This window comes from Diadema antillarum, unplaced genomic scaffold (genome assembly GCF_040938485.1).
Source record: "Diadema antillarum isolate AM-2024a unplaced genomic scaffold, OU_Dant_1.0 seq00000269_RagTag, whole genome shotgun sequence".
Lineage (NCBI taxonomy): Eukaryota > Metazoa > Echinodermata > Echinoidea > Diadematoida > Diadematidae > Diadema > Diadema antillarum.
Window position 1 is genome coordinate 80,851 of NW_027271305.1, and position 18,461 is coordinate 99,311.

Here is an 18,461-nt window from a genome sequence, read left to right on the forward strand (position 1 = left end):
TATTGATATTTTTGCACAATTGATTGGCTCAAAAATAGACATATTGACTCAAAAACATATGCGCGGGTTCTTGAATTGACGCTGTGCAATTTTCAACCCATTCAAATCTGCAGATAAAAGTGTGAATACCTTATCAAAAGTAGTGCGAAATACACAGATTGATGTTCCCCCAAATTTAGGCATTTACAGTATGATGTATAAGCATAGATTGGTAGAAAAGATATTGCAAAAAAAAATTGTGCGTGCAGATATCATGAAAAGAATTTTGCAAATTTTTAGTTTTGATAAAGAAGTACACAATCACTCGAGCTGTTATTAAAACATGATATGACAAAAACTTCTGTGCCCTTGTGGACAGCTGGATGCAATGCTCTTGGCGTTTCCAGAGAAAAAAAAAATGAAAGACTTTCTTTGAAACTCTGTCATATTTTCTTCCCCCCCCCCCCCCTCTTCTATCATTGTGACATCACAGTGACATCACAGAATTGTCATACAGCTCACTCAGCCTGAGAGGGCAGTGCAAGGAGTCAACCAAAATGCTTCAAAAATTGATAACTTTTCAAAAGATTGTCAAATGTACCTCTAACTCTAGATTATTTGTGTTCTCCATTTTTTTTTTTCTGCGTTTGCTGAATCCATAGATATGGGAGATCGAGGAATGTTTCTCTTTAAGTTAGTCACATCTCAAGACGCTAGGACATCCAGAGACAGTGGAAAGAGTGACGTGATCAGAATTACCATTGTTAGGGGAATGGGAGAAGGACAGAAGTTTATGTACAAACTTGGTATTATAAAGGGTATTGGGGTCTATTTCTCTGGTTGAGTGAATTCTACAAATGCATGCGGATACTCACTTGAACTATAACATGCACACACCTCCACATACCGCACATGTGTGCTTCCTTTTGTGTGCTTGTGCGTGTACAATGTATGTGCGTGTGTGTGTGTGTGTGTGTGTGTGTGTGTGTCAAAAAATGTTACACATACACAACTTGGACAAAATTTACACATCATACATAGGCACACATACACACATACACTACACATGCACACACAAATTCAACACATTATGCACATACAGCATACATACTACACAACACATTATGATGCACACACACACAACACACACACACACACTAAGTGAATGAAAGGAAAAGTAGATAGGATCAAGTATATATAAAGCAGAGAAGGGTCATAGGTAAATTACGTTTCTTAGGACAGCAATTTTCTAGTGACTACACCCAGACTGGAAGGAATTTTGTGCATTAGTAGTATTCACTTCCTGGTTCCACTCATGCTTTAACCCATTGCAAGCCTTGAGTACCGGATGGCGCATGAAACCCCTTTAATGCTACATGTACACACACTGTCCAAAATCTGTGGCACGCAAAGGCCCAAATTCACGAATGTGGTACAATGTTTGTCCATGGTTTAAACCATGGTCAAACGTTACGAAATCAGTAATTTTGTCAACATTTCGTCAATGAAATGATCATTTCAATAATGAAATGGTCATTTCATCAACAACGTGACTGATTTCGTATCGAAATAGGCCATGCGACATTTGGCGCCCCATATAAAACTACAGTTTTTGTCCTTGGTTTAAACCATGGACAAAATTGTACCACCTTCGTGAATTGGGGACAAAGGGTTAATGCTGAATACGCCATATATGAGTCAAATATTTCGCGAATCGGGACTTCCTGACAATTTCACGAGTGGTTAAATTCGCGATTGTGGAGTATGTACCAAACGGAAGAATGTATGCATGCACGCCGCATTCATGTCGATGTCAGAGTTCATATTTTCATGTGTTTTTAAATCCGTGAATAGCACTCGACTAAGGAAATTTGCAAAAATTAAAACCTAGTGAAATATTCAGCGTAAACGGTATATGATAGTGATTGCTTTCTGTCACTGCTACAGTACGGTATGCACCTACATGACACTGAAAAGGGTCATTTGCAATGTCCGATGTCAGTATCACGCTAGAATGAAATACTATTTCGAGAGAGTTTAAGTATTAGTATGTTATCCATGGCAAATGACAATGGACATTTCCTTCATTCTAGATTGTGTTGGCTTGTAAGAAATCTATCAGTCTGACAGACAGGCTCTAGTAAAATTTCTGGGGCATTCCCTCTTTGTGTTTCAACTTTTGTGCTGTCTCTTTTCAGACGTGACATTCAGTTGCAGCTGTTTCAGTTTGGTTTAGAAAGCAAGAAACAGCATATTGAATGATGAGTCTTTCTAACATAAGGTAACGTAGTGTCTCGGAATGTTTCATTTTCAAGTGTGGTATGAGAATGAATGCAGACTGAATTTCTCACCCTCTGTTCACCCACGCGTTACATGCTTCTGTCCAATCAGGTGCTTTTTGCTTCTTTTACACAAACCAGGCAGACTCCTCGCTGAAAAATATTTTATACACGGATGTATAATTCCAAGGGCCTTTGATATGCATGAGATGAATTAAATTGAATTGAACTGAACTGAATTAAATCGAAAAGGGGGTTCCAATGAGGTGTGCTTTTGACTATTACGATTTCTTTTTCAATGTAATATGCAGAGTTTGCATGCTTTGCTGTAACACATACAAGTGTATTTCTCATAGACACCTGCCTGAGTATATATGTTGTACTTCGGACTAGTTGTCAATGGGTCACAGCAGGGCTGCACACTAACCCATTTTTTTCTACTGGTCTGACCCGTCTGTTGGACCAGTAGGTACTCAGTTTTTCCATATTTTACTTGTCCATTTCTTGGAAAAAGTTACTGGTCCGACAGTGATTTTTACAGGTCAGGGACCGTCGGACTAGTTCCAGTGTGCAGCGTTGGTTACAAGTTATCAATGGTTGATGTTTTGTATGTGCACTATTTGTTCGTTTGTCTGCACTTAGTAGGAAATTTGAGTTCATATCCTTGCAAATCTCATTGAAAATAATTTAAAATGAAAAGGGGCCTGAGCTTTCGATCCTAGCAGAATCTTCGTCAGAGGCAAAATGCCTCTGACTCTGACGAAGATTCTGCTAGGATCGAAAGCTCAGGCCCCTTTTGACTCCATTTTACTCCATTGACTTGTCACTATTGGATAAGCAGTTTTCAGCAGCTTTTTTTTTTTGCTATTTGTACACTAAAAATAACTTACTGTCAGTTTCCGACTGCCCAAACCTTGTGTGGAGTTTGCTCAGCTGAATCCTGAGCATTGTATGTACATTGTACACATCAATCATGTGTTATTGCACCTGACTCGTAATCCCCGTAACACATGGTAGAATTACACTCAACTAGGGTTGACCGTTACGGATGAGCATACGCTTCGGTGTACATTTTCGCTGACGGGCAATTCTATTCTGGATGTAGCTGGCCTGTACTAGTCGTGGTTTTAGAATGTACTACGGTAGGCAGCGAACCTAGATTGATTTAATCAAAGAACCTTGATATCTAGTTCCAACTGACTCCTTTTAAGAACTGTCTACACTATGTTAATGATAACTTTGATGTAAAGATTAAATTGGGGAAACAGATCAGTGAAATTTTTTTTTTTTTTTTGGATAATGACACATCTATACTGTTCATTTACATTCATATTACACATTACTGTTCATACAGCGAAACTCCACTTCAATGTGCGATTACGTTGACTTGTATAAAAAAAAAATATGCTGAATGTTTTATATGAATGTGAGCATAGTAATCTCAGATGTTTCATACACAGTTGTGTATATGACATTAGAAGAAAAAATTGAATCATCATCTTTATTAGGTAGTGGGAATTTTGCAAGCTTTAGAACAAGAGGAGTTTGCAAGCATGTGATGCCTAAAAAAGTTTAGATAAGAAAGTCATTGACAGTTTTCTTTCAGGAAAATCCTGTTGAGGAGTGGCATGTCTCGACATTCACATCCCCGTGCCAAGCTAAACATGAAAAAATTTGTTTCAGACACAAACAAAAAGTCTCTTCCTTGCCCACCTCGTTTATATTATGTACTGTAGGGCATGAATGTATATGTATATGTATATATATATGCATATGATGTGTGTGTGTATATATATATATATGGGTAATTCCATGGGGTTGGGACTGAAATTGTGACATACAAGTTGAAAATTCAAGTTGGGTAAATTGAAATTTTCTTTTTCCCCCTGATTTGTTACTCCCATTCTTCAACTTATTCCACTAGAAATCTGTTTATTACTTCGCACACTTTCAGTCAGCATGGGTAAACAGGTATGACAAATACCTACGTTACATGGACTTCATTTTGTGACATCCTCAATAATTTTGTGTTCTGAAATGATAACAATGAACATATCCCAGTTTTTTTCCACCATAACACATCAACATGTTATCTGACAGGCACATGAGATCATTATTAGTAAGATTGTCCATTCTGATATCAACTGCAAGACGCTTTTATTAACATGTTTTTTCTACGAACCATTTACAATTTTAAACAAAGGTTTAACTTTTTCCTCAAGAGTGACACAATAACAATATTCTTTAAAAAACTACAGTCGAAGCAAGTGAGTTGTATGGACATTCAAGTGAAAACATGATTTTATTGTTATCATCAGGGGTTTTCGTACTACAACCTTGTCCACAGTATACTACCTATGTTACACGGACAGTATGTCTTCGTAACATAGGTACATTACGACATATCAACTGATTTCCTTTGTTGTGGTGTCAGATGTTAAAACCTACACACATAGACTTTATGTATGTTCCCATGAATAACACTAATGTAACAGTTCTTTGGAATTATACCTGCTGTATACCTTTGGAACAATACCTATGTTACACAGACTTCAATTCTTTGTAACTCTGGTATGAAAGAAGGTAGACTTAATAAGAAGAAGAATGATCTCGAGCCTTACACAATTTGACCTTATATACTCTGACTAACAACTTCATCAACTGTCAACTCAACTATGAAAACTAATAAAGAGAAATCATACAAGTTTTCTTGTCTTCTCCATGTTCTACGTTTGAAGTTAATTTCTGCTCTTTTCTACAATGTCCATTTTCCCTCCGTGCAGTTTTCTTTTTGTCTAGTTTGTTATGTTCGCTCTTCTTTGGTGTTGCTTTGTCAGCTTCCTCTCTCTGTTTGTGGAGTGCTGTGGCTGTGCCCTTTTCACTCTTTCATGTAGTTTAATCACGTAGCGGCGGCAGAGGAGGATCCATGGCAGATTCATCGACAAACTGGACAAAAGGTGTGAAGAGAAATAAAATGAAAGAATTAACAGAAAATTTGTGTCTGTGTACTCTTTATATTCCTGTTGATGTATCTGTGTATATGAATGGAATTAAATAATTTGGACAATTTTGCTTTCTACCTCTTGTCATACCAGTTGGCTACAGTTCTATGTGTACCATCCACCAAAAAAAAAAAAAAAAAATATGGGTTACGCTTAAAATGATGTACAGCAGTAATGTTAATGATGTTAATAATGATATAGCATGTAAAAAATCATTTTCATATTCTACGCTAATTTTTTTTTTTCACATCTATGTAAGCTAGCAAGGCCAAGGGCAGGGCGCTGCCCCCAGTGTCATGGCTAGGGTTAGGGATAGGGTTAGGTTTACGGTTACGGTCCTATTCCAAATAGACCTCAAACAAAATACTAGGCCCCCCCCCCTTTTTTTTTTACGGTACTCAATCCCCATCAAATTCAAAATTTTTGCCCTCTTTTTAGGATAGGATAGACCAATATTATGCCAATTTTGATTGCGGTACATATGGAACTATTTCCTACCAATTACCTACCCAAAATGAATACGAAACTGGCATTTTAGCTTTGAGACTTTACAGTGGGTGAACGTGGAATGGAAACAGTGAACCCATGTACTGCTTCATCAGAGCACCGTAAAGCCATCTAACACTATTAACAGGTCAGTGAAATCTTGAAAGGAAAACACTGTCATTGTAAATCTGTTCAAGAGAATGAATCTGACAGCTCTTAATTCCCAAAATATCAACAACAAAATTGGGCAAACTCTTTCTTTAGCTCAGACGCAGTCTGGACGTCTACGTATTCCAACTTCATAGTACCGTACTAACGTTCAGCACATCTACTTGGTAGATACGAATGACATAAGTAAGGTCCAAAATTCACAAGAATCGGGAGGTAAAATAATGTTATATTGCCGTGAAGATACACTGGACATACTTTTGTACGGTTTTCTAAGAGAGGAACACATGCTCCTTTTGCAGAGACGGGCATAAAAGGGGAAATTTGGCGATCACAATTACGAACATGAACAAGTAACAAATATCTCAGTATGTGGGACTACAGCGTGTTAACGGCATCATCGTCCACCGTATATTTGGCCAGTTTAGTGGTTTTAATATCGTTTTTTTCCTCCAATACAGTTTACAAAATGTGACAAAAGTTATTTACTTCGTAAAATAGCGTACAAGCTTACTGATTGACATCGGAAACATTGAAATTCCCGATCGGAAACATCGAAATTCACGTACCGATGTAACACGGACTACAGCAGAAAAACGGGTCTTGCGCCGTCCAGGTAGGTGTGAACGGGCTGTAAGTGGTCTTCCCGCCGTTGGGGAAGTACTGCCAGTGACGTAAATACGATTGCTGAAGTTAGTAGCTCTTCTTTTTGTCGCGAGCGCGACTTTCTTATCCGATGTTACACGAAGAGGCCGGACTTCGGACGGAAGTACGGTAATATGTTCTGTGTTTTCTCTTTCATTTGGAGCTTTTTGATGCTAATTTTTGGACAATAATACTCCTAAAATATGAGTCTAATTATAGAAATCAAGTTTCTGATCATATTATGATTATAAGTGTATGTAAAACCATGCAATACCGATGTTACAACAAAAATCGCCGCGGACTTCGTTTGTAACATCGGTATGAGGTTGCTTCAAGATGCTCTGGTGTTCTTATTTTGTGACACATGTTTATGTGCCTTATCGTCTTTGTAGAAGTCACCTTGCCTCTCTTAATTATGATAGGCATAATGCTGAAAGGTTGTGTATTTCTGTATTACATTGCCATGAAAATGGCATATATTTTTGTCACAACTGGTACCACAAAAAAACCATGAGACATCAACGATGAAACAGTCACAGACAAAATAAATTTGTACACAGGCTTGTTTTTTATTCATCAAATAATTCTTCACACATCTCTCTCCAAGAATAACCACAAACCACAAGCAATTATTTGATAAAATTTTCAGAATATGACTTTTATTCCCTGCACAACATGAAAATCTAGAGCAGGCCCAACCCCATGGAATGACCCATATATATATATATATATATATATATATATATGTATATCATCCCCCCCCTTGTCCAAATTACAGACAGGACAGGCAAATAACAATTTTTAGCCTGTCCAACAATGAGTTTTAGGCTGCATTCATATAACTTGAGAGAGAGAATCACGTTTCAAAATGCGTTTAGAATGGTGTTTGCGAACGTGGATTGAAACGCGATTCTTAGGGCCCAGCATTTAATATCTAACCATAATACAATCGCAGTTCCACTGTGATCACTGCACAGCTGCTTTGCACCATTCGACCTGGGAAGTAAAGGTCAACTGTGTACCACCAAACATGCCTCATCATTCACACACATATAATGGGTAGAAAACACAACCGGAAGCAGCTAGGAGTTTACCTTGAGATATAAATGCATTTCAAAACGGCATTGCATTTATCTACTTGCAGAAAGGCGATCGTGGTCTCTACTTGCAGAAAGGCGATCGTGGTCTCAATAGCATTTCAAACTGCCCTTTGGGTGGCTTTTCAAATCGGCGTTTCTAAATGCGTTTGAAAACACGGTTGCGTTCATCTACCCCCCCCCCCCCAAAATGCCTCAAACGCATTTAGGATCGTGATTCTGCCTCAGAAAGTTTTAAGATAAACGCAGCCGTAGTTCCGTGGATACCAGTGGTGCTGATTGCAGCACCCTGTGGACTGTGACATTAGAGTTGCTATGGGGATAAAAAAATACTGTAATAAGACGATTTTGAAGTTATACAACAAATAGTGAATGGCCTCGAGTGCCATGGTACAAGATTTCACTTCAGACAAAAGTGAAATGTTCTATTTTCAATGAGGCGAGGCCAAGATGAATAAAACTTGTCCCCTTTCACAGAATGCAAAATCTGTGTTTCGTTGCATATGTTAAGACCATTGGCTATTTGTTTTATAAAACCAGCACAATGATGGCATTCATTTCTCAGAAAAGGTGAATGGTACAGTTGTATGAGGAAGAGATCAATTGAAATTGTTAATATAGTACTTGGTCGAGTGCTTCAAGTATCCATAAAGTTACGCCAGATGAGTATAATGATTCAAAAAGTTTGATTAACCCATTGAGGACAGACTGATTTTGCTACAACACGCATTTCCCATAGACACCTGCCTGAGTATACTCGGAACTCGTCCTCAGCGGGTTAAAAAGTATATCATGGGAGTTTCTGTATACAAGGGATAGCATCAGTGTGCGCTATCCAAAACTGCTCGAGAAACATTGCTTGCTCAACAGCGAAAGTAATCGGTAATGTTAAAGGTGCTTTTCAGCCAGTGTCACGTGATGAGCAGTTGACCAATCGGGTACCAAGAATCTGTTAAGGTGTTGTATAGTACTGTATAAGCTGTTATTTTAGCGTACAGATATTTTCGCGAGATGTTGTTTTCGCAAATCGACGCCGACGCTTATGTTAATGCTCTATTAACACAGCGCATGGAGCCATTTTCGCATGTTGTTAAATTCGCGATCCAACTATGATTCGCGAAATTCGCAAAAATTAAACCCTCGTGAAAATAACAGCTTATACAGTACTATGTACTCTATCTCTACTGATACTGAGGATCCAGTGGGGTTCAAATGAATCTAGATATCATGCAAATGTAGGTTCCAAATGAGTACTGTAAAAGTGGTTTCTTTTGCGAACAGAAACTTTTGCGGTTTCCATCGGTGCGGACTTTTTCGCGTGTGTTTAAATTCGCGGTCGGTAATGATAGCGTTGTAACAAGCCACGAGTTCAAAACATTTTCGCGTGATGTTAAATTCGCGGTTCAACCTCAAAGCGCGAAAAGCGCGAAAATAAAACCACCGCGAAAGAAACCACTCATACAGTTTATGGTGAATGTCAAACAAATCTTATAATTATTGTCCGTAGCATGTTCTTGTAACCTGCTATATGTACCCGTGAGGCTCACAAAAGGAGTAATTACTATAACACTGTGTCACTCTCTCACACATTCAACAAGAAAGTGAAATTTGCAAGGGGAGTTTTACGCTGAAAGTGCAAGTACTCCATATTCTTGCCTTGTCCTTATTGCTCTGCTCATGAGGGGTTTTGTGACACAACCAGAGTAGGTGAAACTAAGTTTACTAATGACATGGTGATATGATCCGCCCAAGGTGCTTCGTAATCCATTGAGGATGGTTTGATTTTGCTACAACACACATTCCCATAGACGCTTGCCCGAGTATACTCGGGACTCGTCCTCAATGGGTTAATCCCGCACTCGGCTACAAAGTCATTAAAAACTCTACTCGCATGGAGCATGCAAACTCGCATTTCCATTTCAGTTCCATCTCTTGCAATCTCAAGTATGACACTTTTATAAGGGCCCTCCAAGGTGCTTGATAGTTTGTACAACTGTTTGGTGAAATATGTGCTATTTTATACCACACTCCACTTTATATAACTTGTTTATCATGAGCAGCCATAATGGGGGAAAAAGGTCTCTATTATTTTATATTTCTTTTTTGCATGAAGATAAGAAAATGAGGAGGAGAAAGAGAAAGTAAGATTTAAGTAGAGAGAGAGAGAGAAAGAAAGAAAAATGGAAGGAAGGGAGAGGGAGAGAGAGAGAGATAGAATATAAATTGTAAGCCTTTGGATAAAATTCATAATCTACACATGTGTACTGTATTGCAGTTGAAATACCTACACTGTATAATGTTCATGTATGTGCACAGTGTAAAATGAGTATCATAGTAATGTGTGGCCAAAGTGATGTGGGAAATAGCTCATGAGATCTATATGCCTGTGTGCATTATGTGTGTATGTGTTTGTGTAATTGAGTGATTGTGTGGGCGTGCATGTGTTTGTATTTCAATCCAAATGATGTTACGGTTTATATTTTAGGCAAGCGTGAATCATCAGGTACACTTATTTCAAAACCAAACGTCGATTAACATTGAATTAAGCTAATATGGGGATGGTTTGTGGTTCAGGAGATGTCATTTCCAAACCAAAAATGTGAACTTTTATTCTCTCTATATCAACCGGACACACAGCTTTTGTGTATATTCATGTCTCCCCCCCCCCCCCTGCATTTACCCTTGGTCTCTATCATCCTATTCTGAAAATCCAAAATTTAGTTCAAACCTATAAAGTTCTGCTTCTTTCACTTTGCCTCTTGCATCAATGGTAATATGTTCAAGTACTTTTATCGCAATATGTGAGCTAGTTTCCTATAACTTTCATCAAGCAAGCAAAGTCATATGAACTATGCTTTTGTTGTTTTCCCCCAAATTACTTTCATGTCAATATTTAATTTTCTTTTCATTCTATATCGTGTTCATATTTCTCAAATGCAAATAAAGGGAAGATCAATGCCACAAATGTGATTGTTCTACTACAGGTGGTTCATTTTTGCAGCTAAACAAGAGCAAAGGTGTCCTTTATGCCTTCCCTATCTTATGTTCTATATACCACGTATTACACCTCTATTCACACATCACAATTTCTCACTATTTTGTTTCTTTGCATATATGTATCATGTATACGGACTGCAAGCAAATGAGGCTACATTGTACGTTTGAGCTTTAGCCCTTCTGTATTATTTAATATGTACACAACATAGTAAACACGTATGTACGGCTATATGTGCAGTCAACCTCTCATGTTAGTCAAACTTAATTGGAGTGAAGAAATAGCTCGACTTAGAGAAAATTTGACTTTTGTGGGATTGAAATCAATAGAATACGAAGAGAGGAGGAGTTGGATAAGATATTCAACTTTAATATGGTTTTATTTGACTTATGTGAGGTCAACGTAAGCAAAGTTGACTGTATATAATACACTCTCAACAATATGTACATGTACAATGATAATGCAGAAACCAATAAATCAAATCGAATATCAAATCAAATCAAGGTGGAAATAAATTCATTGAAAGTAAGTGTTAATTTTCTTTTCAAGTCGCTTTGTCTTTTTTTTTCCACCAGAGAGGGACACGGGAGCGCATACAATGGGCCAGATCAGGCAACAACCTCAGCTGCGTGCTGTTCTTCTGCTCCTAGCAGCGACATTAGCAGGTATGTGATGAGATTGTTTGATCATGAAGTGATGTAGATGCAGTATTGTATGTCTGAGCTCCTAAGTTAAAGGAGACCTCCGGATGATTTTTAAATTTTTACATTTGAACAACTATAAATTAGTTCTACTGAGGACAGAGTTTCAGAATTTGTGATAATTGGGATGAAGAATAAGAATATTTTCAACATTTAGAACAAATTGCAATGAACAAGGATGAGGACATGGCAGAGTCACCATAAGAATGCATGAGTAGGGGCTCAAGGAAGCAGAACAAAAGAAGAAGGCATGCATAGATTATACACAGGTGAACCTGCAAGCAAGCGGTATTGTAATGGAATTACGCTGCTACATTTCTGAAATATGTGAACCTTCTATGTCATCATCCTTGTTCAGTGTGATTTGTTTACGGTTTTTCAAAGTATTGTTTCTCTGCTCAAGAACCACAATAAATTCCGCAAATCTATAAATGGAGTTGTCGATTTATGTACTACATGATGTAAAATTATGAAAATCATCTGGAATGTCCCTTTAATCTGATGTTCTCATAGTACAGTTAAATAACAAAATATGTATGTATGTATGTATGAATGAATTCATTTATGTGTATGTGTATGTATGTATGATACATTGTTTATTCATATGCATACATATTAGATTTATAGATAGTCTAATATAATCAACATGTTTAGTACATAAATGGATTTAGATGTATGTATAAACAAGTATACAACACATGTACACTTGTATGATGCTCATCACATTTATGTAAATTACATACATGCATCCTTTCATGCATACTTAGATTTGTATGAGAAATATCAGCTACAAGTCCTTAGTGCAGGTGTGGCACCTTCAGAAGAAGTTGTCCCCTGTTGCCGGGGTACAATGCACTTAATTCCCATGGGAAGAGAAACACACGTATTCAGTGTATAAAGATATGTTTTTCCTTTATGATGCTCACATATGGAAATGTGATTGAGGGCATATAGCATCCCGCAACTGTCTGATGTCGACCCTACTCCACTCCACTCAGGAAGCGAGTTACCATTGACAGATTGAAAGAGGATGTGTTCCTGTTTTTTTTTTCTTTATAAATTGACAACAAAGAGTGGAGTTGATGATGCTTTATGTCAGCTTCGCTTTAGATGGCAGGGAACACAATGGGTTGGATTTGTACTGCAGATGGCAAACTGGATATCACATCACTTATTTGTCATTTAGAGAACTTTTTTTGTGATTGGTTGTGATCATAATTGTGTATCTTGTGGACTAAAAATAACGCTGATTGTTATTGGTTGGTAAATATGAATCTTCTTTCTCTTAGAAATATTGTGCAGAGGATTTCAATTTGCATTTGAGATAAGTGGTGATTGAGAAACAGGTTTAAAGCCATTCACTAATGGGGATTTAAGAATCTTAGAAGGAATGGGATGTGAAAATAGAATGGACCATGGGAGAATATATACCATTATTATCCATACAGAGGATTTTTAGAGCCCAAATACAAGTGTTATTTTGTCGACGCACCTCATAACCTCCGACCCACTTAGAAGGTTTGTTGTACTCGACCAATAATTTTGGCCGAGGCGACCAATATTTAAAATATTGGAGGGCAAGAGGGGATTCCCCAAAGTTTTTTATAAACTGCACCGTGATTGGTTGAGATATATACAAGATGACCTGAAATATGAAGTAAAAACGTCTGTGATTGGTCAATCATGAATTAACTAGAATATCGTTTCTTCTAGAATTCTGTGTTTATACAAACAAATTTCCTATATCAATTAGTTGAAATTGTTTTTCACACAATTTTTCAAAATATCACTTTCATAACAGGAAGTTAAATTTAGGTTTGATGAAAACAAGTTGCATTTTTTTTTGTGCATGCAGGCGCAAGGCGACGATTGATCTGCAGCTCTGCATGCTCAGCGCTACTGCTAGATAGCCCGCGCGCGATATAATGTAGCCGGCCGCCGCCGCCGCCGCTGCGCTTGCATTCGCATGCGCGATATGCATATTACAGTTACTGTACATTTACGTACGTGTGTACAAGTACGTTATATACAGCACAGTAGGACTAGTTGTGGTAGTAGTAGCCTAATTCAATCTTTCACGATCTACGGTAGATGTGACGTGAATTGTTTCTCAGATCTCGGATACAAATACATCTAATTCTGGTCTAAATTAGCTAGATATCGGTCTAACAGTAACATGACGGCTACCTTGGATAATAGATCACTGTTTTATCAGAGACTGAAGTGGATTAACTTGCACTGAAGAGTGTACATGTACCATACCCCATGTCAGGATCACTACACAGTAGGAACAGCACTCGAAGTCGGAGACAGAAAGGGTAGGCCTAAGTGAAAACTTCCTTTGCTAAAATCCTCTGTAGGATAATAATGATGATATTGAATGACCTATTTTCGATTAATACAAGGAAATATTGGACTCGCTAAGCAAAATATTGGACTCGTCTTCGACTCGTCCAATATTTGTGCATAGCTCGTCCAATATTTCCTTGTATTAATCTCAAGGCCATCCAATATCATATAATTATGTGTAGCTTGCAGAAGTTATGAATTTGGGGAAAGGATTTGATGAATTTGTCCAGTTAAATTTGTGTCGTAATGTTATATTCTTGGTTTGATGCAAGATGCTGCAGTACAGACAGTCCAAAATTGTCTGCACTGTGCTTTCCAGAAACTCTAGAGGGCGCCATAGTAGGAAGAAAGAACAGAGTGCAATCATCGCCACTGCCATAAAGATGGAACACCATGCACTCACAATAATGAACTATACATGTACCTTTGTAATATTCAATATCTCATCAAATTTCACATAATCCACTAATACATAGATGTGATGCCATAGGAGGCTTATGGAATACAGAATCAAGCGGATATGATTCCATTCATGGAAAAGAAAACATGCAACATTTCTGGATTCTTTGAGGTAGTATTATTAGAATCTTCAAGGAAGGTCTTCAGAAAACTGGTTGAAGGGGAATGTGGGAAGCATCCTATGATAGCTAGTGATAGTGGGCTATAGAGTTCATATGTCCTTTGTCCTTTATGTGCATATACAGCAGTATGCTATGGAATTCAGAGAGAAAGATAAGAGAAAGAATTAGCCAAGTTTTAATCCTCTACATACCAGCAGGTTTGAGGTGCCGCAGAGAAAGAGTGACGACGTCTTTAAAAGTGAAAGTAGGTTATTTGCTGCAAGACTGGAGTGTCTATGATTTCTTTTTTTTTTTTTTGAAAGTTAGTAGTCACTATCATAATTATGATCATGAGTATATTTGGTTATTATCATTACTATTATTATTATCATTATTATTTTGCATGGCATCTTGCCTGGGCTACTGTAGTTTGATTGGAAAATTCTTACCATGCCTTTTCTACCCAAAGAGGCAGAACAGTGTTTTGTATTTAAAATGAAAAAATCAATTCGTCGGGGAATTGGTGTGGTTTTGTCGTAATTTGTTCATTCTACAAATTTTCTCACAAACCGTAGGAGTGAGAGGCATCAAAATTGAAGTCTGTTTCAAACCTATAGTAATTGCAGCCGAATTACCCAGAGTTGTCTATACACTGCATGAGCAGAATGATGCCTGCAGGGACTCGGGTATTTGGGACTACTAAATAGAATTCTTTGTGTTGTTGCATTTATTTAAGAAAATGACCAGACTTGTTGTGATGACACAATTATTTGTGTGTGATGAATTTCTGGAGACAAAAAGTTTACACTGTTCAAGCTATATATAATGATTTTAACTGGGTCATGAAAGGAAGGCAATATATAACACCACTTTCTGGAAATTTCCTGAAACTGCATGTATACTTGAGATCTATGGAAGCAAAACAGTTTTTCAGAGAAGAAGGAGAAGAAAAAAAGTTTTAAAAAAGAAGCTGAAAGGATTACAAAGATCCTGTACTTCTCTTCGTAGTTGGTATTGCATTACGCCATGCTTGCTTGTATGTATCTAGCACCAGAACATGAAAGTGTTTATATAGTTTAGCTCTAGATACTTTGATCGTTAGGGCTCCTTGAGAATTCAGTTTTGTTAGTGATCTCTTTGCGATGGATAAGTTTGGATCTTGCCTTGCACGGTGAACTTTGTCCATAATTTGTGAGGTTATGTAGGCCTACAGTGTATCAACTGGGCTTGCAGTTGACTACAACTTCTAATGTTTTGATTTGATCTGCATGCTTTTTTCCAAAATAATGCATGTACCAAATGAAATCTACATGTATGATATATTCTTTTTGTTTACCTTGGTTTGGTATGATGTGATTTAATTTTTGCATTAGCATCTTCATCAGAACATCAGCGCATCAGAACACATATAGATGTGTCATTATCAACAAAGAAGCATTTGGTACTGATTCATGTTTTAGGAGATTTTTCCTGACTTTTATAGATTACAGTGATTTCAACGAAAAAATGCAGGAAACTGCCATCTTGAGCAATTACTGTATCATAATTGCTAACTCTAAGAAGAAGAATATAATAATCCTATAAACACAAGACGCAAGAAATATGTGAGAAAAAGAACCGAGAACAGACATGCTGAATATTAAAAGAAGATCGTGAAGAAGACAGAATGATATGGGTTACAACTCGAATACAATAGAGCATAGTATTTTAAATACCCAGGTAAGTCTGAAAGATGAGAAGACATTGTATGTCTGGAGTTTTCACTATAAATACACTAGCAGGAAGAGTTACTGCTGTTATGGATATGCACAGAAGAAGGGGAAGCAGCCATTGAGTTTCACTTTCGATGTATTGTGTCCACTTTGCACTGGGGACATAGAGTGTTACAACTTTGTACTTCAAGCGTGCAAGCCGTGCAGTCGTACCGTAAATTGCCATAATTTATCATTTTCATTAAAGGCAAGGGGAATGATGCTGCTTAGCCGACCACATGGCGGCCTATGCACCTGAAGGGAAACTTGTGTCTTGTTCACTGTGCAGTGATGAACAGACAGTAGCTGTGAAGTAACTGCAGAATTTGTGCACAGAAAACAGTCCTTGTGTGCAGGAGACCATCCTAATAGGATGTTTTGGTAGCAGGAATGCAAAAAGTTATGATTTGGAGCATGTTTGATGATAAATAAAATGATTTAAAAAAAAACACACATTGTAGGAATGGCAAGTAACTTTTTACTTCAAATCAGGCCCCTGAATGTTGAATGGCTCACTCTCTTACAGCCTTAGTCCAAAAAAAAAAAAAAAAAAAAACTTACACAAAAACACATGAGAAGGACTGTGTTGATCCCCAATGCTGCTAAATGTCGCACCTAGCATACGACAGAAATGGATGAATAAAATACTTTTCAGATGATTTCTGAGCAGCAAATCAATGCATAGTTTTGCCCTTGTGGCTCGGATCATATGACTAGATTATATCTCCACCTCCAGTAAAGATAGTGATCATACAATAGTACAGACTACTGCTTGATTTCACAAGCCCAAGAGGGAAATCACAGCATTGAACCATATAGTTGAACTGTGTGCACAGTTCAATGGATTGCACGTGATTGTCATGGTGAACTCAGTAACAGTATGCTGCCCTCTAAAGACGTGTCTAGGGCGATTACTCCCTGGACAATTACCCCGACCCTTCCCCTGAACCTAATCCTAACCCTAACCCAAACTCTAACCCTAAACCTAACCCTAACCCCAAACTTTACTAACTTTACTTTTAACTTTTTCACTAACCAGTATTTGGCCAGGAGTAATTGTCCTGATATGCCAAAGACATTTCTTGTGCATTATATAGATATATTATACAGAGCTTACAGAAATATGTGGAAGCAATGATACAGCTCTGCAAAATTTAATATATGATATAACAAGTGCCAAGACATGCTTTTGTTTCATTGTTGTTGTTTTGCCGTCACAACTATGGGAAAGGGATGAAATGTCCCCCTAGTGTACATGTAAATTACACAATATTGAGGATGCACAGAAGAAGCCTGTTTAGAATCATGTCATATCTACAGTAGATTCTGACGTAGAGCTTGGTTTCGAGATACTTCTTGTGGGGGTCTATAGGGCAATTGCCCCCTAGGCAATTATTCCTGACCCTTCCCCTTACCCTAACCCTAATCCTGAACCTAATCCTAACCCTAACCCTGACCCTAACCCTAACCCTAACCCTAACCCTAATCTTTACTCTAACCTTATCACTAACCAGTATTTAGTGCGGGAGGTAATTGCCCTGATATGCTTGTGGGCGGGTTTCCATGTATGATAGTCTTTGATCCAGTCACTTGCAGTTACAGCTCAATTAGATTTTCTTTCTTTTTTTAAAGTATATACGTAAAGTTGCTTTTAAGATATTGTGCTCTCGGAATTACATGTTAAAAGCTAAAGAGAAGGATGTTAAGAATAGCAAAGCTGACGAACAAGCATCAGGTTAGTGAAGATTTGAGTGGATGTCATTGGACAAAGGCTGGCAAATCTTAGGTCAATATGATACAAGTAGGCATTGTGATTGAGAAATTTTCTTTGGTTGCTCCGTAGGGTGACCAAATTGTCCATTTTTGGCTGCAACACCTCTGGCATGATACATGATGTCATTTGCTTTACTAGCAAAAGCAAAGAACTTGCAGGTCATATAAAGATATTAATTTGATGATACAGTGTACCTCTCCTCGGAGGACAGTGTATTGGCGTACTACTGAGCAGAATCATGGCAAACGGCCTCATTGAGTGACACGTCCTGAGCGTTACACATTACAAGAACTACTTCAGAGTGAAACAGCTGTCAAAGAGACAGCTAATTAGTAGGGTCCATGGCTGCCATGTCAGGAGTTTGGTTGCATCTTATTGGTCGTAACTTTAAAATCTTCCCCACAAATTTTCAGTAAACTGTGGCATTTGTTTCTCTCACTAAAATGCAGCTTCCCCCTCCCCCCGCCTTGTGTCAGTTTTCCTGCGAGAAGAGTATATATACCAGAGATATGTTTGATATATATATATATATATATATATATATATATATATATATATTTCAAGTTTTATTGTGTACAGCTTTTTTTTTTTTCCTGCTTGTAACTTGTATTTCTCTTTTGTTTATATTCATTTCTCCACTCATTGTGACATAGTAACAGCGGGACAGACAACAGG

General features: G+C 37.7%; 1 long non-coding RNA gene across 1 annotated transcript in view; it reads left to right on the top strand.

Moving 5' to 3' along the window:
- LOC139729905 (uncharacterized) overlaps positions 1-18,461 on the top strand; it is an 82,277-nt gene extending 63,816 nt beyond the window's left edge. The window contains exons 4-5 of the long non-coding RNA XR_011710892.1: positions 11,227-11,316; positions 18,440-18,461. This is a non-coding gene — a long non-coding RNA (uncharacterized lncRNA). The remainder of the gene's footprint in view (positions 1-11,226; positions 11,317-18,439) is intronic.